Source organism: Ranitomeya imitator, chromosome 1 (assembly GCF_032444005.1).
Source record: "Ranitomeya imitator isolate aRanImi1 chromosome 1, aRanImi1.pri, whole genome shotgun sequence".
Classification (NCBI taxonomy): domain Eukaryota; kingdom Metazoa; phylum Chordata; class Amphibia; order Anura; family Dendrobatidae; genus Ranitomeya; species Ranitomeya imitator.
The window spans coordinates 701,348,880-701,375,188 of record NC_091282.1 but is presented as its reverse complement, the minus strand read 5'-3'; positions in this window follow the sequence as shown (position 1 = coordinate 701,375,188).

Sequence of the window (26,309 nt, the reverse complement as noted above, 5' to 3'; positions counted from 1 at the left end):
TTTGTGAACTTTTTTATATTAGAAGTCTGGGCTTATTTTTTCTGCAGTTTTTTTAAAATTATGTATTCATGTCAATCATCTGTCCAACTATGTAAGCTTATCTTAGCGTGGTTTATAAATATTCATTGTATCATATTTCCCAGCACCATACAGTAATAAAAAACACACATAGCAAATCTAAGAAGTACATCAAGGGTGTCTGATCAGCAGGAGACCATAATACATGGAAGATTAAAAGCAATTATCCGATGAATTTCCACTGCTGCTCACATCTCCCTGTTTATAGATTGTTTTGAGTATCTGGCATCTCTTTTAATTTGATGTTTGGCAAGAAATCCACTTGTCTGTGAAGGGCTAAGAAAATATAATTTTCATCCTTTTATATTGTTTTTCTGTTATTTGTCCAACAAGGCACAGGACAGCTAAGGCTACTTTTACACTAGCGTTGTTTGGCGTACATCGCAATGCGTCGTTTTGGAGAAAAAAACGCATCCTGCAAATGTGCCTGCAGGATGCGTTTTTTCTCCATAGAGAAAAAAAATTCAAGAGAATGCCAAGAGTGTGCAAAGCAGTCATCAAAGAAAAAGGTGGCTACTTTGAAGAACCTAGAATATAAGACACTAGATTGTGGCCCGATTCTAACGCATCGGGTATTCTAGAATATGCATGTCCCCGTAGTATATGGACAATGATGATTCCAGAATTCGCGGCAGACTGTGCCCGTCGCTGATTGGTCGAGGCAACCTTTATGACATCATCGTCGCCATGGCAACCATTATGACATCTACGTCGATACTGTGCCCGTCGCTGAATCAGAAACATGAGATGTCTACGTCCTTTATGACATCATCGTCGCTGTGCCCGTTGCTGATTGGTCGAGGCCTGGCGGCCTCGACCAATCAGAGAGCCGGGATTTCCAGGACAGACAGACAGACAGACGGAAAAACCCTTAGACAATTATATATATAGATATTTTCAGTTGTTTCACACTTTTTTGTTAAGTATATAATTCCACATGTGTTAATTCATAGTTTTGATGCCTTCAGTGTGAATTTACAATTTTCATAGTCATGAAAATACAGAAAAATCTTTAAATGAGGAGGTGTGTCCAAACTTTTGGGTCTGTACTGTATATATGTAATCTGTCTTTTATATTATAACCTGTCAGTGTGTTTTTTACATTAGCCGCATATGAAATGCCGGCTTTTCAAAGAACACGGATGCGTTAAACTCGCACCAAATGACTTCTCTTGCGGGATGCCATCCGTTTTCTGATTACATTCGCAGCATGCTGCGAATTTTTTCCAGCCCAATTGTGATCCGATCTGAGATGGAAAAAAAAAACGCAGATGAGCACACAATCATAGATTGACACTGGATTTTTTATCGGATTGAATTTGTCTGATTTCACCGCAAGTGGGCATGAGCCCTAATTCTGGCATTCTGATTTTTTTCTCGTTACGCTGTTTACCAATCAGATTAATTTATTTTTTGTTTTGATAGATCAGACTATTAAGGATGCAGCGATACCAAAAAATGTGTTGTTTTTTTGTAATTTTTTTTAAAGGGAGTGATTTGAATTAAAGTTGCACTCTGTAGTGCTAAAGCATGTGAAAATGAAATATATGAAATTAGAATTGCATTACTGCTTTAGAAAATAAGAAAAAAATGGAGATACTTAACACTTAAAGGGAACCTGTCACCCCCCCCTTCCCCCCCCCAGGCATTTGTAACTAAAAGAGCCACCTTGTGCAGCACTAATGCTGCATTCTGACAAGGTGGCTCTTTTAGTTCTTGTTCCTGCACTGTAAGTTCGAAAGGCAGCGCAACTGCGCATGCCTAAAAAGAAACGCAGTTGCACTGCCCTTCGAACTTACAGCGCAGGCGCTGGGGACGCTAATGGAAGAGGAGGCAGCGCCCGGTGTGCAGAGGCCCTGAGTGACGGCTGTGGTGCATCTGTGTTAGGGGGGAAAGACTTGCCCCCGTGGCGATTTCAAGGTATGAGGGACAAATTTAACAAACAATCTTTCAGCAGTGGCAGGAACAAGAACTAAAAGAGCCACCTTGTCAGAATGGAGCATTAGTGCAGCCAACAACAAGACGGTCTCCGGTTTTCTGGGAACCTACGTGTCTAGTGTGAATACCTTTCTTAGACTAAAGCCTGAATGTATGGGTAGGTAGGACCCTACTGAAATTAAAACTGCCACAGGCTGGAGGGCGGAGTGCTTGGTCAGAGGGCTAATATACAAATAGAAATAGCCCTCTGACCAAGCACTATATGTAGCTGGTCATATGCCATGGCATGAACATGTACCATCAAAACTACCATAAATACTACCTCTAATGTTACCTGTCCTAGCTCAAGGGCAGGCTTTATTTCTTTCACCCAGGACCACTTTCCTTTGTGCAAGTACAAGCTGGGTTAGATTAAAACTTCTGACGTCATCACTCAGGGACCTGTAAGTTAGGCCAGGGTCAGACATAACGTATAAAAATAAGGTCCGTTTTTTACGGACCTAATACGCAGAAATGTTCCCTCAACAGTGATCCGTATTCAATGCGAGGATGCAATTTTTTCTCCAAAAAGTATCCGTGTGTCATCCATATGGCATCCGTACGGCCAGATTTTCTTGCCGGCTTGCAAAATGGACATATAATGGATCCATGGGCTTAAATATTCGTCAACACATATATACAGTCTATATATACATATATATATATATATATGTGTGTGTGTGTGTCAGTGAGACACATATATATATTTATATTTAATACAGAGCTATATAGCATAAAAGCCGGTAAGTCAAATGCCGGCTTTTGCAAAGTCCTTACCAAACCAGACAGGTTATGAGACATGGTTTACATACAGTCTGTCAACATATAACCCTGACCCATTCCCCTACCTGTGGGATGGGTAACACCCTACTCAATCATTAAACATACTGATAAGCTAGGCAATTTTTAAACTGCGTGCTAAATCAAAGAGTGTTTCGATTTTTGTCAATAAAAAGTTATAGCTTTATTAACACAAACAAATACAGACAAATACAAAAGATAAAACAATGCCTCAAAACCTAACAGATATATATAATGGCAGGTAAGCGTGAAGCAAAATCTAATAGTCGCAAGGGAGCAAGAGATGATAAATAAGATTTTTCAATAATAGAGCATGCTGAGAAAATACCTCCACAAACTTCAAAATATCATCTTATGAAGAATTTCAATATTTAAGTCAACAATTTGTAATTACAACAACTTCAGCGAGATGAGGACATGGAGGCTCCAACCGCATGCTCTATTGAAAGTAACCAGAATAGATACTGAACAGAAGTGCTAATCGATTTATGCACAGGCAAAGATATGGATTAGACAACCGTACATATGGTGATAAATATATTAAAGCCAAATGCGCAATTTTATTATACAAAAATTGTTCAACAGCTGAGCATGCTGAGAAAATACCTCCCCTAACCACCAATCGCCACTTTATGAAAAATTACAATGTTGAAATCAACTATTGTTGATATTATATAAATATAATTATATCAACTCCAGCGAGATGAAAAAATGGAGGTTTCAAACTGCATGCTCTGTTGAATATTGCTGAAATAAATTCTTCATCCAGAAATGGATCATATGCCGGTAAAAAATACTACACTGTCCCAAGAAGACCCAGGTGCTGCCTGGAAATAATCTGCACCAAGCCTACATACTAATCTAATGTTAAAGAATGTGGCAGGTGCAGCAAAAAAAAAAAAAAAAATACATGAAAAAATAATAAAATATGCAGCCTCCTAGCAATCTAGATAAGACACAGTGTTGTACTACTCCTAGCACTGCATGCACCTGTGGGTGTCAATACACAAGATGAAAAACCTAACGGTACATATTACCTTTAGAAAGCGAAGCTCCCCGCTGACCACCACACGTGGCACGCCGATTCCTGCCAAACCCCGACGCGCGTTTCGCGATAGCTTCCTCTTGGGGGCGTGTCTCCAGGGAGGCATCATAGAGCTTTTAAGAAGCCCAGGACCAATACGGTTCAAGGTGGGCGGAGCCAATCCACTCGTCATGCTGACAGAGCTCGCCTGTTGCGATTGCTCACCAAGTGCGGCAGTAGTCAAATACTGGGTAAAGGTCTGCATTGCTGACAGACCCCACCAGCCCCTTCGCATATGTTAAGCAAAAAATGCCAGCAAAAAAGCGGGCAGAATTGCTTATAAAAGGCCAAGCGCCGAGATAATCAACTCTTCAAAAAAAGCCGAACCCCCCTGCTGGAATAGACCTCATAAAGGCACCGGCAGCCAGATACACAATAGAGATCTGTGCCGTTAACATACCACATTAACCCCTTAACCTATGAAAGATAAAAATGCCAGCAAATAAATACATATATATTGGTTAGAAAAAGCGGGCAGAATTGCCATGGAATTCATATTAAATAGGATCAATGTTGGGGCATATACAAGCCGGAAAGGAACACTACAGCGATATATAAATTGAATTACCGCAACGCACACAAGATAAATAGCTTCTAGTGCATACAAATGGATTATGGTCCCAATTCTAAAATATATATCATTATTTTTAAAAAAAAGTGGAAACCGCATACATTCCATAGGAATCAAGTTAAAGTCTAGAATGGTGTAAACATTAGTTGCTACCAAAATATTAGTGGTGAGATACTGAATGAAAAAACGTGAAGAAAACAAGTGAAAGTATTCAAAGAGAGAGTACAAGGAAAGGATAACTAAAATGATATAGAAAATAATGACTAATAAAAACACCCTAAGTACATATGAGTAAGGAGTGACTGGAGCCTCCCCTGCAGGTCGGGGCAACCAACCACTACCAAAACCCCTGTCTGGGTGAAGGTAAGTATCCAGTTTCAAAGAATACTAAGTGGGAAAATTGAGCAGAAAAAGAAATAGAGAAAATTGCATAATGAACAACATATCCAATCCTACAAAAAGTGTGCCATAAATCCATCCAGAAGTCTTGAGATTCAGCACTGGACACACCTGCAGGATGTGACCATATGCTGATATCTACAATGGCCAAATGCTTGGATTATTGCTAAACAGAGGATAGATATGAGTGAAGAAAAGCCCAAAGAAAAAAGTGAAGTGAAAAGTTTGGTGATGTAAATAAGTGTACCATGTACAGTCATTCACATAATAACTTCCCTCATGGCTGCCCTCAACCGTAATGATTTAAACATAAAGTTGACCTTTAAATTCGGTAGATCCGTGGATTTCCTTGACTTGCAGATAGGTGCCCTGCCCGAAGGTGACTTGGTCACCAGTATATATCGTAAGCCAACAGCCACTAACTCTTTGCTCCATGCCGAGTCTGCTCATCTGCCGTCCACAATCAAAGGAATACCTGTAGGACAATTCCTACGAGTGCGGCGTATATGCTCAAAAGATGAGGATTTCCATATACAGGCTGATGATCTCACAGAAAGATTTGTACAGCGAGGCTATAGTCAAAAAGTAATTAGGAGAGGCCGGATCAGGGCAGAAAGGACACCCCGAGATACCTTATTGTACAATAATATCGTGAGATCGGATAAAGGGAACGATCAAGTTAGATTGATTACTGTTCACCATAACAAATGGTTTCAATTTAAGAATATCATAGAAAAACATTGGGCTGTGCTACAAACCGATCCAGTTCTTAGACAGTGTCTGCCCTCCAGGCCTTCCATAGTGGCCAAACGGTCCAGGAATATTCAGGACATTTTGGTGAATAGCCATTATGGGCCATCTAAAAAGAGCAAAGGAGCCAAATTGGATCTAATTGGTTTCTTCCCGTGCGGCCGATGCAAGGCGTGTGCGAATTGTGTCAAAACTAAAAAATTCACCAATTTTGACGGATCTAAGAGCTATGAAATCAGAAGTTTTTTGTCCTGTTCATCCAAGGGAGTGATTTATCACTTAACGTGCCCATGTGGCAAAATTTATATAGGTCTCACAACAAGAGAGCTCAAAATACACATTCGTGAGCATTACTTGGATATTGAGAAATCTAAAGCTGTTCAGGACTGTGCCAATCTTAAAACACTTCCTAGGCACTACAAGAAATTTCACAACAGTGATCCCAGATGTATGCAGGTGAAGGCTATAGATCAAGTCAGTATGGGACCCAGAGGGGGTGATCTGGCTAAGAAATTGGCTCAGGTTGAAAGCCGATGGATCTATCGGTTGGGTACCCTAGCACCCCAGGGGCTCAACGAGAATTTGGGCTTTGGGGCCTTTTTGTGACTTACTTAGTTCATTATAATGTTCTCCATTTATTGGCATCGGTCATCTTTTAATTTGTCTTCGTGTCTTTTGAGGTTATACGTGTTTTTAATTTGTTTTAATTCAGTTCTTTTCTCATAGAGCTTTGGGCCTAGTGTACCTTAAGGTGACGAATACGGTTCTTCATTGATTTATCCATCGATTTATCCATCCATCGATTTATCCATGGAGCGGAGGCTTTGTCATGAGATGGCGGTCGTTTTTTTATCTTCAGACGTTTACAGTTGGGAAGGACCTCGGAATGTGGAATCATCTGCCATTGAATTCTGGCCTAGCTATGAGATATCTAACTTCCAACTCTGGAACATTTAATTGGATCTAACTTTTGTTGATACCAGCTTGATATGACTTTTGTTGTTACCAGCTTGATATGACTTTTGTTGATCTTGGTTAAAAGTCACAATAGCAAGGATGGTTTCACGTTCATGACTCGTTTCTACTATCAAGATCACTCTATATTTGATCTGCAACGTATACATTTGCATAATCTATTCCAAAGTGTGATTCAAACTATTTATGTGCCCAATATAATTATATAGAATTTTATTCACATTTTTTGAAAGTTATGTCTTTTGATATTTCAGAGTATTGATATATAAACACGGTTATATGTGACAAGGGTCAATACTTGGGTTTAAAATGTGCTTTAAAGTTATTATGTGAATGACTGTACATGGTACACTTATTTACATCACCAAACTTTTCACTTCACTTTTTTCTTTGGGCTTTTCTTCACTCATATCTATCCTCTGTTTAGCAATAATCCAAGCATTTGGCCATTGTAGATATCAGCATATGGTCACATCCTGCAGGTGGGTCCAGTGCTGAATCTCAAGACTTCTGGATGGATTTATGGCACACTTTTTGTAGGATTGGATATGTTGTTCATTATGCAATTTTCTCTATTTCTTTTTCTGCTCAATTTTCCCACTTAGTATTCTTTGAAACTGGATACTTACCTTCACCCAGACAGGGGTTTTGGTAGTGGTTGGTTGCCCCGACCTGCAGAGGAGGCTCCAGTCACTCCTTACTCATATGTACTTAGGGTGTTTTTATTAGTCATTATTTTCTATATCATTTTAGTTATCCTTTCCTTGTACTCTCTCTTTGAATACTTTCACTTGTTTTCTTCACGTTTTTTCATTCAGTATCTCACCACTAATATTTTGGTAGCAACTAATGTTTACACCATTCTAGACTTTAACTTGATTCCTATGGAATGTATGCGGTTTCCACTTTTTTTTAAAAATAATGATATATATTTTAGAATTGGGACCATAATCCATTTGTATGCACTAGAAGCTATTTATCTTGTGTGCGTTGCGGTAATTCAATTTATATATCGCTGTAGTGTTCCTTTCCGGCTTGTATATGCCCCAACATTGATCCTATTTAATATGAATTCCATGGCAATTCTGCCCGCTTTTTCTAACCAATATATATGTATTTATTTGCTGGCATTTTTATCTTTCATAGGTTAAGGGGTTAATGTGGTATGTTAACGGCACAGATCTCTATTGTGTATCTGGCTGCCGGTGCCTTTATGAGGTCTATTCCAGCAGGGGGGTTCGGCTTTTTTTGAAGAGTTGATTATCTCGGCGCTTGGCCTTTTATAAGCAATTCTGCCCGCTTTTTTGCTGGCATTTTTTGCTTAACATATGCGAAGGGGCTGGTGGGGTCTGTCAGCAATGCAGACCTTTACCCAGTATTTGACTACTGCCGCACTTGGTGAGCAATCGCAACAGGCGGGCTCTGTCAGCATGACGAGTGGATTGGCTCCGCCCACCTTGAACCGTATTGGTCCTGGGCTTCTTAAAAGCTCTATGACGCCTCCCTGGAGACACGCCCCCAAGAGGAAGCTATCGCGAAACGCGCGTCGGGGTTTGGCAGGAATCGGCGTGCCACGTGTGGTGGTCAGCGGGGAGCTTCGCTTTTTAAAGGTAATATGTACCGTTAGGTTTTTCATCTTGTGTATTGACACCCACAGGTGCATGCAGTGCTAGGAGTAGTACAACACTGTGTCTTATCTAGATTGCTAGGAGGCTGCATATTTTATTATTTTTTCATGTATTTTTTTTTTTTTTTTGCTGCACCTGCCACATTCTTTAACATTAGATTAGTATGTAGGCTTGGTGCAGATTATTTCCAGGCAGCACCTGGGTCTTCTTGGGACAGTGTAGTATTTTTTACCGGCATATGATCCATTTCTGGATGAAGAATTTATTTCAGCAATATTCAACAGAGCATGCAGTTTGAAACCTCCATTTTTCATCTCGCTGGAGTTGATATAATTATATTTATATAATATCAACAATAGTTGATTTCAACATTGTAATTTTTCATAAAGTGGCGATTGGTGGTTAGGGGAGGTATTTTCTCAGCATGCTCAGCTGTTGAACAATTTTTGTATAATAAAATTGCGCATTTGGCTTTAATATATTTATCACCATATGTACGGTTGTCTAATCCATATCTTTGCCTGTGCATAAATCAATTAGCACTTCTGTTCAGTATCTATTCTGGTTACTTTCAATAGAGCATGCGGTTGGAGCCTCCATGTCCTCATCTCGCTGAAGTTGTTGTAATTACAAATTGTTGACTTAAATATTGAAATTCTTCATAAGATGATATTTTGAAGTTTGTGGAGGTATTTTCTCAGCATGCTCTATTATTGAAAAATCTTATTTATCATCTCTTGCTCCCTTGCGACTATTAGATTTTGCTTCACGCTTACCTGCCATTATATATATCTGTTAGGTTTTGAGGCATTGTTTTATCTTTTGTATTTGTCTGTATTTGTTTGTGTTAATAAAGCTATAACTTTTTATTGACAAAAATCGAAACACTCTTTGATTTAGCACGCAGTTTAAAAATTGCCTAGCTTATCAGTATGTTTAATGGTTTACATACAGTAAGCCATTTCATATCCGTTATATGTTTACATATCCCTCACTAATAATGTTAGTAGTGTGTGGGCAATATTTGGGAGCTCTAGGTGTTAAAATAAAGGGTTAAATCACGGAAAAAACTGGCGTTGGCTGAACTGTAACGTGAGAAAATATTAAGAAAAATTCCCATGCTACAGTTCATATGAGTTTATGCCACCAAGGGGCGCAGCTTCGGTGATGGCACCGCTAGTCACCGAAGCTCCGTTACCTTCATTTTATTCATTCCCCAGTCTATTACACCGCATTCCCCAGTCTATTACACGCATTAGCAGCGCTCCTGGTTGTAACTGTATTTAACCCCTTCAGATGGATTTACAGCGTGGGACATGACTGTACGGTGGACAGGTATGGGATATTGTTGCTTTTTTTATTTTGGAATTTGTTACAGGAGAACGAGGGTCTTCAGTTGCATTGAGCGTACAATAAAGAATAATAAAACCTTTTGTCTTTCTTTCTTTCTTTCATTAAAATATTTTATTCTTAATGTGTTTGTGTTTATTTTTAAACCTTTCCTACTGTTGGATTAATAATGGATAGGTGTCTTATTGACTGCTCTCCATTATTAACCAGGCTTAATGTCACCTTACAATAGCAAGGTGACATTAACCCTTTATTATTCCATATCCCACCACTACACGGGAATGGGAAGAGGGTGGCCAAGTGCCAGAATAGGCGTATCTTCCAGATGTGCTTTTTCTGGGGTGGCTGGGGGCAGATATTTTTAGCCAGGGGGGGGAGGGCAATAACCGTGGACCCTCTCCAGGCTATTAATATCTGCACTCAGTCACTGGCTTTACTACTCTGGCGGAGAAAATTGCGCAGGAGCCCACGCCAATTTTCTCTGTGATTTAACCCTTTATTTTAACACCTAGTGCTCCCAAATTTTGCACACACACTACTAACATTATTAGTGAGGGATATGTGAAAATATAAGGGATATGAAATGGTTTACTGTTTACTTGGCAAAAGCCAGCAATTGAATTACCGGCTTTTATGCTATCTAGCTCTGTATTAAATATAAATATATATATATATGTGTGTCAATGACGTGTATATATATATATATATATATATATATATATATATATATATATATATAAATATATATACCTATTCTATGTGTAGACATTTATTTTAGCTAATCCATTTTTAACCTGTCAGTGTGATTTTACTGTACACCGCACTGAATTGCCGGCTTTTCTCTCTAACACCGCTGCGTATTTCTCGCAAGTCAGACGTGTGGTCCGTGTGTAATCCGTATTTTTCTCGCCCCCATAGACTTGCATTGGTGTATTTTTCTCGGAATACGCTGACAATTGCAGCATGCTGAGATTTTCTCAGCCCGTAAAATACAGCCGAGAAATATACGGCTGATGGGAGCTGCTCCATAGAGAAACATAGGTCCAAGTGTAATGTGTTGTTTTTACGCCGCTCATACGTCCGTATTTCTCTCTAGTGTGACCCCGGCCTTACAAGAACTGCACTAAACAGAGCTCTGCAGTGAGTTTGTTTTAGCGATCATTGAGGTTCCAGGGTCAAAAGTTAGACCATATCTCCCTTTTAATATTGCATTTAAGCCAGCATATTTTCCTTTTATTTCCAGTAAGATCTTCCCCATGAAGATTTAGTATGTTTATAACTTTATTGCATGCTAAGTTTCTTTTTTCTCTTTCATCTGCCAGGATATGAGCCAATAACTATGCTAAAAGGTGTAATTGTAGCATCTTCCACCATTATCTGCCTTTGGCTATTTGAGAAATGCTGTAAGAAAACATGGCTGTGGGGATATAAAAGAGACACCCTGAGGATAAGACTGTATCTGACACATTTATCTTTATCCAGCATGTAATAAATAAATGTACAGTACTGAACTGGGGCTGGATTTTTAGCAAGGGGATCCCTGAAGAAATGTAATTATTGCTTTGGTATGAGTGATAACACTAAGATTTTCTGAAGCACAAAAAACTCAAGAAAAAAAATCAGCCAGTGCTTCCTCCCTTAATGGGTTGGCCACTTTATCATTTATCCAACAACTGTATTGGGGATATCATTTTATGGCATTTACTAATATACAGGCTGTGAAATAAGTATTAAATTTGTCACCAATTTTCAAAGTAAATATATTTCTTTCATTTTGTTAAACTAATTTGTATTGAAACTTTTTTTAGTATGTAATTAACAAACAATAAACTTACAAAACATTCTTATATAAGTAAATATATTTCTAAAAGGTGTTATTGACATGAAATTCTCACCAGATGTCAGTAACGATCCATCCAATCCACACAGGCAAAGAAATCAAACCATAGATGTCCATAAATTATGTGCACTAATGAGAAATGACACAGAGAAAAAGTGATTTAAAAGCTATATGGGCAATTCAATCACATTTTCTATTTTTTGCCAAAATGGTGTGCTGCCTTCTTTGTTTTGGGTTATTTTGAGGATTGGACTATGCCTAGAAGGTTTGGCATCCGACTATTGCAACTGTTTGCTAGTGCTGCTTTCCAAAAAATTTTTTCCCATAAATTAAGTTATGTGATGTTTAACCCCTTACCGGCATCGGACGTACTATACCGTCCGATGCCGGCTCCCCTGCTTTGATGCAGGGCTCCGCGGTGAGCCCGCACCAAAGCCGGGACATGTCAGCTGTTTTGAACAGCTGACATGTGCCCGTAATAGGCGCGGGCAGAATCGCGATCTGCCCGCACCTATTAACTAGTTAAATGCCGCTGTCAAACGCAGACAGCGGCATTTAACTACCGCTTCCGGCCGGGCGGCCGGAAATGACGTCATCGCCGACCCCCGTCACATGTCCGGGGGTCGGCGATGCGTCTCCATTGTAGCCATAGAGGTCCTTGAGACCTCTATGGTTACTGATTGCCCGTCGCTGTGAGCGCCACCCTGTGGTCGGCGCTCACAGCACACGTGCAATTCTGCTACATAGCAGCGATCAGCAGATCGCTGCTATGTAGCAGAGCCGATCGGCTTGTGCCTGCTTCTAGCCTCTCATGGAGGCTATTGAAGCATGGCAAAAGTTAAAAAAAAAAGTTTAAAAAAATGTGAAAAAAATAAAAAAAACATAAAAGTTTAAATCACCCCCCTTTCGCCCCAATCAAAATAAATCAATAAAAAAAAATCAAATCTACGCATATTTGGTATCGCCGCGCTCAGAATTGCCCGATCTATCAAATAAAAAAAAGTATTAACCTGATCGCTAAACAGCGTAGCGGGAAAAAAACTCAAAACGCCAGAATTACGTTTTTTTGGTCGCCGCGACATTGCATTAAAATGCAATAACGGGCGATCAAAAGAACGTATCTGCACCGAAATGCTATCATTAAAAACGTCATCTCGGCACGCAAAAAATAAGCCCTCAACCGACCCCAGATCACGAAAAATGGAGACGCTACGAGTATCGGAAAATGGCGCAATTTTTTTTTTTTTTTTTTTTAGCAAAGTTTGGAATTTTTTTTCACCACTTAGATAAAAAATAACCTAGTCATGTTTGGTGTCTATGAACTCGTAATGACCTGGAGAATCATAATGGCAGGTCATTTTTAGCATTTAGTGAACCTAGCAAAAAAGCCAAACAAAAAACCAATGTGGGATTGCACTTTTTTTGCAATTTCACCGCACTTGGAATTTTTTTCCCGTTTTCTAGTACACGACATGCTAAAACCAATGATGTCGTTCAAAAGTACAACTCGTCCCGCAAAAAATAAGCCCTCACATGGCCAAATTGACAGAAAAATAAAAAAGTTATGGCTCTGGGAAGGAGGGGAGCGAAAAACGAACACGGAAAAACGAAAAATCCCCTGGTCATGAAGGGGTTAATTATTAGAAATGGCGCAGGGAAAAAGTATTGATGGTGATGACAGCTTCAAGATGCCTCAAGTTTGGGGAAACTAGTCACAGGTGTGATTTTGGCCCATTTTTCCAAGCAAACACTCTTCAAAGCCTGAAGGTCCCGTGAGCTCCTTCTATAAACTCTGAGCTTTAGTTCCTTCCATGAATTTTCTATGTATCTAGGTCAGACAGTAGTGCTGCTATCGACAGGGGGCAGAGGGTGCAGTCACCCCATGCCCTGCGCTCATAGGGGCCCACTCGGAGCTACACTACACTTAACTGTATCAGCGTGCCCAGCACGCAGATAAAATTAAGCCCTGCAGTAGAGCAAGGAGAGACAATCTCCCTGTAATACCGCTCTCAGCCACGGCAGGATAATGTAGTGGCCAAAGTGCCTGCACAGGAAGGTCAGAGTCCCGGCGCAGTGATGTCAATGTGAGTTCACTGATGCCTTGGCCATTGCATTATTTTGCCGCGGCCGAAACTGATAATGCAGGGACATCAACACGTTGTCTGCTCAGTGGACTTGTCAGGATCCTGGATTAGATGAGTATATGACTTTTTTTGTTTTAAAATTTTGTGTGGGACTGTGGGTGCATCATACATTGAGGGGGATTCTCATACATTTTAGGGACTACCTTTGGGGAGCCCACAAAGTGTGGAGGGCCATTACACAGCAAGAGATCTAATTTGTTGGGCCATCAAACAGAATGGGGGCTTATTTTGGGGCAATCATATAGTGTAGGGACTATTGTGGAGAGCCCTTATACAGTATGAGGGCGAATATTGGAGCCAATATACTACTTGGGGGCTAATATGGGGATCATAATATAGTATGGGGACTATTGTGGGGGCCCTCATACAATATGGGAAATAATTTGGAGGCCCTTAAAGTGAGGAGTAATGTGGGGCCATCATAAAGTGTGGGGACTACTGTGAGGACCATCATACAGTGTGGGGACTACTGTGACGGGAACTATTCTTTATTTTGGGGGAGCAGTAAGGACATCACGCTATGTATAGGGGACTGTGGGCCCATCATACTATGTATGAGGCAGCTGTGGGCCCATCATACTATGCATAGGGGAACTGTGGGGCAGTATACTATGTATACGGAAGCTGTAGGCTTATCATACTGTGTATGGGGGAGCTTAACATGGGGGTCTCAGGAGACATTATTAAAAAGATTTTCCACTACTAATTTCACCCCCTTTCATTAGTCCTAATTGTTCCTGTCTAACAGTATTACATCTCGTTAAGTGACAGCAGTCTGAGCACACATGCTCAGATCAGACTTCACTCACCTCTCTGCTTGGATGCTGCTTTGAAGAGCTGTTCATTCAGCTGTCAAGCTCTGCGATGCGCTGATCAGTAGAAAGAATATTACAGGGCTTGTCAGCTGAAGGGATGGCACTTGTGAGTTCGATTATGCGTGGTCCGACTAAGTATACTGATGCTTTCAAGTGTCATCTCCAAACAGAGAGGAGAGTGAAGTGTGATCTGAGCATGCATGCTCAGACTGCTGTCACTCACCGAGAGGTAGCCTTGCCCCCACCAGTGACATACCCTGCTGTTTGTCCAATTCCAGTCTCCAGATCAGAAGTAGCACAGCCAAAATTAAAACAGAAGGATAGATGACCCACAGAGAGATGAGATTACAGGAGCAGGGCATGTAATAAAATTGTATTAGAAAATTGTTAGCTAGGAAGAGTTAGCACTAGTGGTGAGCAAACGTGTTTGGATAATGTGCTCTCCAAGCATGCTCAGGTGTTTTCCAAGTGTCTTCGCCATGCTCAAATGATATGTTCAAGCCCCTGCAGCTTCATGTTTGGCAGCTGTTAGACAGCCGCAAAACATGCAGGGATTGCCTAACAGCCACGAAACATGCAGCCACGAGCACGCTCGTTCATCACTAGTTATGACAGAAGAAAGATGGTTAAATTAGTAGTGTGAAACCTCTTTAAATGTTAAGTGTGTACCTAAGAAGCATTATTGTTATAGGGGCACTCTGAGTACTGTGACAGTCAAAGATGCACATGGAGTATTATTACATTTTAGGGGCAAAATGTGGACACTTTTCTAGGACATTAATATTTTGTAGGGGGCAATTTTACTATCCAGACTGCATTTTACAATGTAAGGGGCACAGTGGTAGGCATTATTATGTTGGGCAGTAAGAGTAGCAGGTGCAGTTAAAGGGACACATATGGCAGCAGTGGCTCAGTATTTGGTTGGCAGAATGAGGAATTTGTACTGGTTGGATATAGATGGGAACGGTGATGGAAATGTGACAAGTCAAATGTGTCTTTGTCGTATTCTCTGCAGATGAGTCATAGTCAGAAAAGTTGTCATGTTGGTCTGTGCAAGATGGAAGAGTTGGAAAAGTGAATGACTCGATCAAAAAGAACGTCATCTATAAGTTACTATTTGTAACTGTACTGTAATATCTTATATGTTCTGCAGCACTGGTATCTACCACTATATGGCAACCATATGGCGGTAATATCAGTGTTGTTTTTGCATAGTGATTTATTTTTAGCAACAGCTCTGTCATCTGCTGAGTTTAACCCTGTACCCAGAATTAAGCTGTGCCATCTTAGTTGTAATCAGGGTTACCGGTTAGGGGCCCACTCATATGTTTTGCCCCACTGAATTGAGCCTCTAGCTACGCCTCTGATGTCAGGTGAATGGCGGACCATTCTAGCAGCTTTATTTTCTTTCACCAGTTGAGAGTTTCCTTGGCTGTGTGTTTGGGATCATTGTCTCGCTGAAATGTCCACCCTCGTTTCATCTTCATCATCCTGGTAGATGGCAGCAGATTTTTATCAAGAATGTCTCAGTACATTTATCCATTCATCCTTCCTTCAATCAATCACATGAAGTTTGCTAGTGTTGAAACATAGCCCCACACCATGATATTCCCACCAGCAAACTTAAAGGGAACCTGTCAATTTGGCAGGACCGGTTTTTGGTCATATGGGCGGAGTTTTCGGGTGTTTGATTCACCCTTTCCTTACCCGCTGGCTGCATGCTGGCTGCAATATTGGATTGAAGTTCATTCTCTGTCCTCCGTAGTACATGCCTGTGCAAGGCGCAATCTTGCCTTGCGCAGGCGTGTACTACGGAGGACATAGAATGAACTTCAATCCAATATTGCGGCCAGCATGCAGCCAGCGGGTAAGGAAAGGGTGAATCAAACACCCAAAAACTCCACCCATATGACCGAAAACCGGTCCCGCCAAATTCAGGTGACAGGTTCCCTTTCACTGTAGGTATGGTGTTTTGGTGTGATATGCAGGGCCTTTTGGCCTCCAAAAATGGTATGTCTCATATGACCAGACTATATTCTCCCAGTATTTCACAGGCTTGTCTAAATGTTGTTGAGCAAACTGTAAAGGTACCGTCACACTAAGCGACGCTGCAGCGATACCGACAATGATCCGGATCGCTGCAGCGTCGCTGTTTGGTCGCTGGAGAGCTGTCACACAGACAGCTCTCCAGCGACCAACTATGCCGGTAACCAGGGTAAACATCGGGTTACTAAGCGCAGGGCCGCGCTTAGTAACCCGATGTTTACCCTGGTTACCAGCGTAAAAGTAAAAAAAAAAAAAACACTACATACTTACCTTCAGCTGTCTGTCCCTCGGCGCTCTGCTTCTCTGCCCTGTGTAAGCACAGCGGCCGGAAAGCACAGCGATATCGTTTAGTGTGACGGTACCTTAAAACTGCTTAAACATGCTTTTTGTTCAGCAATGGAGTCTTGTAAGGTGAATGTGCATACAGGCCATGGAGTTTGAGTGCATTGTTTATAGTTTTATTTGAAACCATTGTACCTGGACTCTAGGTCTATCTGTAGCTCTCCACAGGTGGCCATTGGCTCTTGGACAACTCTTATGAATTTTTTCACTCCTTTGTATGAAATGTTGCAGGGAGCACCTGGTCATGGTCGTTTTATGGTGAAACTCATTGGAACCTCCAGCAGTTTGAAAATTTTTCTGTAACCAATGCCATTAGTTTATTTTGTAACAATAAGGTTGTGAATATCTTGAGACAGCTCACTATTTTTAACCATCTTTAGATGTTTCTTGTGTGGCATTTTGGTAATGAGATATCTTTTTTACAGGCCCTCAGTTGAACCAGCTGATAATATTTTCATTAAGTGGCAGGATTGCTTTCAAATTATTGACAGATTTCAGCTGGTGTCATGACTTTCCATGGCTTTTTGCACAGCTCTCCCTTCATGTGTTCAATACTTTTCCCGTGTCATTTCTCATTAGTACACATCATTTATGAATATGTTTTGTGCAATTTCTTTGCCTGTATGGATTGTATGGGTTGATGCAGACATCTGGTGGGAATTTCATGTCAATATCACCTTTAGAAATATATTTACTTAGACAATTGGTGATGTGTTCAATACTTATATCACCCAATGTATAAATATTGCAGGTCCTCCTCAATCATAGACTGCACAGATCTACTGTCTTATAAGTAATACAGCTCTGGTCTTACTTTGTCAAAAAAATGTACAATGTAAAGAGGCATCTGGTATACATCTACGATGCAGAGTTTCTCTGGTGGCTGAGAGCCAGTTAAAGGAGTTTTCCCTAAATAGCTTTTTCTTTTGTTGGCTTAGGCTAGTGTCACGACTCTGTTGTCATTTTACCCAGGGGGGCCAGAGGCTCCTTCCCTTTTCCTAACGCTAAGGGCACCTTAGGCTACGTTCACATTAGCGTCTTGCGGTGGTGCGTCGGGCGCCACCGCGGCAACGCATGCGTCATGCGCCCCTATATTTAACATGGGGGCGCATGGACATGCGTTTGCATGCGTTTTGTGATGCATGCGTCTTTTTTGCCGCAAGTGTTAGGGCGCAGAGGACGCAGCAAGATGCTTTTTTTTTTGCGTCCAAAATCCGGCAAAAAAAGGACGCATGCGTCACAAAACTATGCGTTTTGCATGCCTTCTTGTTTGCGTTGTGCGTTGCGTCGCCGACGCAGCAGCGCACAATGCAAATGTTAACGTAGCCTTAGCTAACCTTGCTCCCCAGATTACTTCTGAGGGTAAAGACGTCAGGGACACGTACCTTTCTGAACTCCTATACCAGCCCTATATCTGAAAATGAATGTAAACCAAATAGGAAAGGAAGAGGATTTGCAACAGCCAAAAAGTCCAAGCAACAGTCATAGAACAATACTCCAAATGCCTCTACCAACAACCAGCTGCTCCACTCCAGACAGTATAAGACTAACACTGGCAATCGAGATTGCCAGAGGCCAGTAGGAGAGGGAGCGGGTAGTGGCCAATACTGACATGCTGAGATCATCCAAGCAGGAAAGCTTCAGAGACTCTAAGCTGAACAGTTAAACCTCTGCACTAACAGAAACTTGCACTGTTTAATATGAAGGGGAAGTACTTGTAGTCAGTGCAGGAGTAGATGAAATCAGACGCTACGGTCTAGTTGAAAACAACAAGCTCAGCAGTTACTCACTTTCCCCTTCAGCTTCAGTCTTTGTTGAGAGGCTGCACTGTTGATCTTAAGGCTATGTGCACATGTTGCGGATTAGCCTTAGGAATTTCTGGTGCGGATTCTGCCTCTCCTGGCAAAAACCGCACCTGCGGATTTGTTTTGCTTTTTGTGCGGTTCTGCAACGTTTTTTGTGCGTTTTTCCTGCCTTTTTTTTGTGGATTTGCTGCGTTTTTTAGCCCTGCGGTTTTCTATAATGGAATGGGTACAAAAACGCTGCAGATTCACAAAAAAAGAAGTCACATGCTACTTCTTTTAAAACGCAGCATTTCCGCAGCGGATTTTCTGCAAAGTGTGCACAGCATTTTTTTTTCTCATTGATTTACATTGTACTGTAAATCAATTGCGGATCTGCAGCGTTTCTGCTCAGCAAAAAACGCTGCGGATCCGCAGAGAATCCGCACCGTGTGCACATACCCTAAAACTATAGTGCATATGACCCCTGCATCCAATCACAGGACTCAGCTGTGATGACTATACAGATTGTACGAGCTGGAGCAGGGGAGGGTGAGTAGTTGTTGAATTTTTTTTATTTTCCAGTAGTGCAAGCCAATTGAAATAAAAAATGAACAATTTATTCCCGAAAAAAATTATTAAAAATATACAGTTGTGCTGAAACGTTTACATACCCCAGCAGAATTTTTGCTTTCTTGGCCTTTTGATCAGGGTCATTTGGATGGTTTGGGTTGTCATTATGTTTTAAAAAGAGAAAACACAGTAGTTTGACAATAAATGGCTTCACCCAACCACTAACCATGAGTGGAGAAAAAGTTTTGGTGTTAGTAATCATATTATCTGAAAATAGAGCCAAGAAAGCAAAAATTCTGCCGGGTATGTAACATTTTTACCAACTATAAAGATCTATAAACCTAAACTGAAATTTCTTTTAACATACACTGTAAGGAAATTTAGTGTCAAAAAAATTACATATCATTGACGTAACCTGGAAAGACATGTGGAAACATCTGTCTGATCCACCGATTCAGTATTATCCATAGAGAGAAAGGCAGCTAAGCCGAGAGGAAAGAGACAAGCAATTCCCACTCACTAGTGTGGAACAGAACTCGTGCCCCTCTTAATTACCCTTCTCAACATGCTATTGGATGAGAGATTGTTACAAATAGGTCAGGAACCCCCTCAGGGCAATGTAAAAATCTCAAGGTAGAGGACTGGGGATGTTTTCACAGCCAGTTAAGCGTTCCCAGTGGTTCTGGATCTTGGATTTTGTATGCATAGCCTAATACTTTTAACCTCCTTGTGATCAAGGGGCCTGGCATCTAATTCAAGGTTAAATACCATCTGCTAGTTATGATACTTAGAATTAATTTAAGCCTGGCAGACGAAGATGCCGGACATGCAAAGAAGAATACGAGTCCTATACATTCGTCCTGAGCTGACATACATTAATGTCACTTCTATATGTAAATGCATCTATCACACATGGCTTTACTGACTGCCAGCCAGAATCCCAGTGCCATAAATCACCTCTCATTTGCGCACAGTGATAACCCCCAATAGGGAGCGAATACTATAGAGTTGACGGTCGTCCGGTGACTTTTCTGGCCCAGTAGAGGTTGCCAGGGCAACATTAACAAATTGTCCAATGATACGTGACGATCCCGAGGATTGAGTAAGAAATCTGATAAAACAGGATTACTCAGAGGTACAATTGTTGCTCGGTATAAGGAATTCTCAGTTAAGTGTTTTATTTTTTATTATGGTCAGTATGCCCCATCCATGAAGACCTGTTATTGCCCCGGGGCTAAATTTCATGAAATAGGCTTATTTGTAAGTGTAGATAATATATTCCCTTTCATAAAATTCATTCAGGATATCACAACTGTCAAATCAATCACCTAAGGTACATGATACATTATCGAGTGGTCTTTGTGGCCCAGTGTTAGTAATGCTGCCTTGAAATTCATTCTACAGTGCCCTTAATTACAAGATACTGCACAAACAAACAAAGGTGGATGTACAAAGTATGATAAGAGTCAATAAAAATCACAAAAGTACAAAAAAAATGAGCATAAGGGTTTTTCCGGATAAGGATGTACAATAACAAATTGTATTGTGGTACCGCGTTAGCCAGAAATATCGATGTGAATACTTTTCTGCCCAATGATGACAGAAGTATTCTGGGAGTGATACCTTTCCGCTCTGCGTGACTGCAGACTGCCGAATCGTGAAAATGCGCAATGTGCACACTGTCAGGATTCCCCTCTATTTCCAGCGTGAGTGGGCAGTCACCTGCGGACTAGATTTTCAACTGCTTAATGAATGAAAACAGGTAGAGAAGAAGAGAAGTCTATGGAGTAGAGTAATCAAACAAACATTTTTAAGAGAATTGCGGTGTAAAACTGTTTGAAATGTCACGAAATTTAGGGACTTTTGGCAATTCTACTCCAGTGCTAGCCCATCTCGCCACCTTTTTCAAAAGTCAGTGGAGCCTTGTCAGGAGGGGTCATGGTCTAGCACGACTGAAAAATTAATCCTAATTTATGTTAGAAAAGTGGCGTAAAGAGCAGAAATGTACTCCAGTGCTGCACTGGAGTACGCTCCTTGTAGTGAAGCATGGCAGATGAAAGATGTTAGGAAAATCAAGAGTTAAAGGTTATAGCAAAATGTGTTTCCATGAGATGTTCTCATGGCAGGGTCAAAAGAATGTTTGAAGATTTGAACTTATCAAACATCTATTTCTGGGATAGAGATTGAATGAGACTGCGACCTTAGATTTATACTGGACTTGTGTTACCAACACATATGGGTTAAATAAGCCGGCGTATTCCGGGGAGACAGTTCAAGACAGCGTCATTGCTTCAAGTATCTTTTGTATGATAACCAACATTCCAAGAAGTTAGTTATGCAAATAGATATTAACCAATAAGAAATAGACAAGTATATCCGAGTGACTCTATTGTATTCTACAAGTATAAAAAGTCCCGTGATGTACCATAAGTTAGATAACGCTATGACCAATGCTTTGTCTACTTGCTGCAAGGTGCGAATAAAAAATTGCCTGGTTCCAGATGACACCATGCCTCGGGAGATAATAAAATTGGCGCATGTCAGAAAAATTAAGGGGTACATGCTTCCTAATAAATTATAGCACATCTTACTCCAGAGCACTGTTCAACAAGATGCCAGTTTTAATGCATCGGGGCCTATATCAACAAAGGCTTAGCATCTAGAAGGGATGAGGAACGAAGCTGCTATATTAGTGTAGGCCAGATTACTACTGATATTGAGAGCTTAGATCCAAGAGGACAGGTTGTGGACAGCCGAATTCAATAAGCAATGGATAGCCAATGAAGGGATTAGCAAAGGGGAAAGGTGCAGATGGAATTAGGGGAGAGACAAACTTATAGGGCTGTATGTAAAACAAACAAGGGGCGAATCACCAGATAACTTGATTCTGCAGACCTGTGCGACTGTGTGAAAGTTTGGTGCCAGTTACTGATAATTTTGGTATGGGAGCTGAAATCTGACACGGTTAATATCTGCAAGAATTTTGTAGTCTAAAACCATGTTTGTCTAAATTTGCTTCAATTTGGTCCTTTTATCCCCCCCCCCCCCAAAATATTTATATCAATAAATAAAAATGTCATCTGCGACCACGGCCGGGAGAATACAAAGTTGGAAGGAAGGGTGACACTCACTAAAAATATGTTGGTTACTATATTTCATACAAAAATCCTGTGATGTCCTCTCTCTATCAGATTTACAACAAAATGGCTGCTTCATTTCTTATTTCGGCTTCTATACAGGCTGTGATAGTCCCTCTTGATTGGCTGTTCTACACCATGTGATGTGATAACTTCAAAGCATTATGAGGAAGCCAGATCAGTCGTATCTGAGGTCAAGTGAGCCTTCTCTGATTGATACAATCTTCCGCAATGTATAAAATGGCCGCAGTCATTATAGGCAATGCGTGAAAATCAATTTGCAAATTGTTTGAAATTGTCAGTTTCAGCAAATTTTACAGTTCAATTTGCATTGAATAGATTCACTCATCTCTAGTAGGTAAGTGTATTTTAAATGTCTCCAAATGCCTTCCTGTCTGAGAAAACCACCACGGGTGTAGATCACATTTTTTCGTTTTGTCTCATTGCAACCTTGGGTGGTCATCTCAAATAAATTTTCACTGTATTCTTAAAGGGAATCTGTCAGCAACTTTTTATCATGTACTCTGAGAGAAGCATGATGTGGGGGGAAAGTGTCTGATTCTAGAGATGTGTCACTTACTGGGCTGCTTGGTGCAGTTTGGATAGAATCCCTGTTTTCCCTGCTGTAAATGCAGTAGAGCTATGAGCTGTGTACCACTAATTGGTAGCTTCCTGTGTACCCTGTATACTGCCAGCAGGCTGCCAATCAGTGGTGGGGGTGGGGTTACAAAGATCTTCCTGACTGCCTAGCACACCACACCTAGTCCTGCAGTGATAATCTCTTGCAGATAAAACACTGATTAAATTGAAACTACAGCAAGCTGCTAAACAAGAGACAAATCCCTGGAATCAGGCTCCCTTCCCCTACGTTATACTGATCTCAAAATAAAGAGCAAAAACTTCCTAACGGATTCCCTTTCCATAGTTCGTTTTTTTAGCAGTCTTATTTGTCAGAACTTCTCTATCGTTTATTAACATTTTAACCTAACATAAGCAAACTTTCATAAAGTACTTTTTCATAGATATTCATAAAAGAAGATTAGGTTTCTTGCATACATTGTTTCAACCATCACTATTGGCTCTTATTAGTTCTCCTGGAATCATTCAGCATTTACTGTACATTCTTGTCCAACTGCCTCGTATTCTCCAGCTTTGTGATAAGTCAGCGAGATGCACTTCTTGATTGTGTAATTGTTTGAGAAATGTTTTGATGACAGTTTTGAGCGATGGATAATGACTGTTTTTATAAAATAACATCTCCAGAATAAGAGACAATTGAGATAATTCGTTATTTATGAACCGATTCACTGTTTTTTGGTTTATTTCTATCTAGTAAATATTTTAGGAAAAAGACAATAAAGCTCAAATTTTCTTCATTCCTTCTTCCATTCTTTGGTGAAATACAAATAGATAAGTAACAGAACATTTTTAAGGGTAGTCCGGTCCAAAAGACAAAATTACCTTTCGCTAGTTAAAGTTCATTTATTAAATTAACTTGGACAATTGCCTACGAAAACAAAGCTATTTGAAGCTATAAATTAACGATAACCTGTCAATTGCTTTAAATATGTAATTATTTTAATTGGTGTTAACACAATTAACTGTTCTGAATGTGCCATAATTTTTCTTGTGTTCCTGCCTCGCTCTATCTCTGAGAGATAGCCCTATCTTCCTTCTAAGTAAATTTAGTCTTTTTAACTAAGTGGTTCTAATTTCTTTTCTTTTCTTGGGGGGCTATGGGCAGTTGTCTAAAAAATACTAGATTAATATGCAGGGAGGGAAGGCCATGTCTCAAGGACGGAGAGGCGTAGGAAGAAAAGAAAAACAACGTCAGATTCAGGAGAACAGCGACATTTACTCCAGGTGAAAAAAAAAACCACTTTTCTTAGTATCTGCCTAATTAGAAAATCTCGAAATTAAAATCTTCACACTGGCTACTAGAGCAAATACAACATGCTGATGCTTCCTACTTTATGTAGCTCATTTATCAGTTTTACTATATAGATTGAGACCACATTAGCAGAGCCACCCCATTATTGTTAGGGGGTGAATTCATTATGACAGCTCTAGAGTACAGTTTGTGTTGCTGAATGCATTAAAAAGTACATGTCATGGCTTATTTTAGAATAACCTCATTTATAAAAGGCTATTCTAGTATCATTTTGTTATTTTTATTATTTATTATTTCAAAAGTTTTCTAAATTAGAACTCTGTTACATAAAAGTGATGAATGTTTTAAATCACATTTATTTTCACTTGTAGAATTTAAGAAGAAAATATAAAACATTTTGTAAGATATCTTAGTGTTATTCCTATTTCCACACATATCGGTCATTTGTCTCTGGCCCGATCAGTCACTCAAATATGTCTTCAGATCTGTCTGTCATAATAGTCTAAGGATAAAAGAGGGCGGAGGTCTACGCCGAAGCTTGAGGGAGAAAGAAGCCACAAGTCACAAAGGGATGCATTTTTGTGACTAGAGAGTAAAATGCAAAAAAAATCAGAATGTAAGTCATTTAAAGGCCTGAAGTACAGTTACAAGGGAAATTATTAATCCCCCTATTGCAAATTAGATTTGTTAGCAACATTTACAAACTCTCTGCTGTTTGCAATAATCCAGCCATAAAAGAACAGCAATTTTTTGCTATTTAAACTGAGAGCCGCATGATTTAGAGGCAGAGACCCTGATAGAAGCAAAGTTTGATTGGCCATTCATTTGTGACACATGCACCTTTGAGAAGGGAAACCTGTGCCCATTAACCATCTGATGTACACACCTCCCTTGGATTTGATCACTATTGGTCTAATTATAAACTTCAACCTTCTCCCTCCCCAATACGACCCTGAAGAAGGAGGCAAAACGTGCGTTGGGGCAGCAGGGATGTGCTGAACCCAGTGATATTGCATGTTAGCATCTATGCTTTGTTTGGTATACTAGAAAGATTGATATTTTATAGGGGATAATTTTTCTTACTATGCCAATTACTGTCCTGCTATCCAAAATGTCTTGATGATATATGCCTGCCCTGGATAGTTCATGCTTTATATCTCCGCATATTAAGCAGCACTTTGCCTTCCTATTTTTAAATATGCAATTTGGAATAAAATATTTATGGGCAAAATATTCTCTTCCGGATGGGCTCTTGTTTATTACCTAAATGTTTGTTGAGGTTACTCACCTTTCCTGCAGCGTCTAGCACCATGAATCCAGGACATCTTCAGAGGGCAGAGATGCAAGAAATTTTAACCCTAAGTAACTGCAGTGCCCCCTGCTGAGGTCCTTTTTCAGGAGTGGTGACAGATGCTGCAGGGAAGTGAGTGCAGCGCCAGCCTCCTGTGATGTCCTGTTTGAGACTCCTTTTCAAACAGAAAGTCAAAGGAAGTTCAGTTAAAAAAAAACACATTTATGGATTAGCCTGATAGGGAGAAAAGGTATTGGACCACCCCTTTAAGTTTCCTGACATGAGTTTTAAAGAACAGAAATGATTTGTAGTGACAAATATGCAATATGGGGCAACGTTTGATCACTTCCAACACATCACAAAGTGAGAAGTCATGTAAAAGCAGAAAATTAGCTCTGCTGGATTTGTGCAATTATTATACATTGCTTTGTTTTTCCGATATGTGACACTAATAGGTTAACTTAATCCACAGAGAGGCTCCTAACAAAACACACCTGCTTAGCCCTTTCCCTGTGTGAATTCAAGGGATTCTCCTTCTTGGAAGCTGAAGCTCTTGCAAGGAACACAAGTGGAAACTAGTACCCATTAAGTAGGTCCTCAGAGTCTAGTGAGATTCAAGCTACAGGAATAGAACAATAACAATATTGTTAATGCTGATACCGGATTAACTATAATCCATCAATCCTCAGATCATAAACCACACGGGATTGATCAAGCCTGTGAAGTAGGCAATGCTCATAGTGAATAACTAAATGCAGTGGTAGAGGACTCCCGTAGATCTCCCACAACAGTATTACAGGCCTGGTTAATATTATACAGCCACAATGTGGCACCTA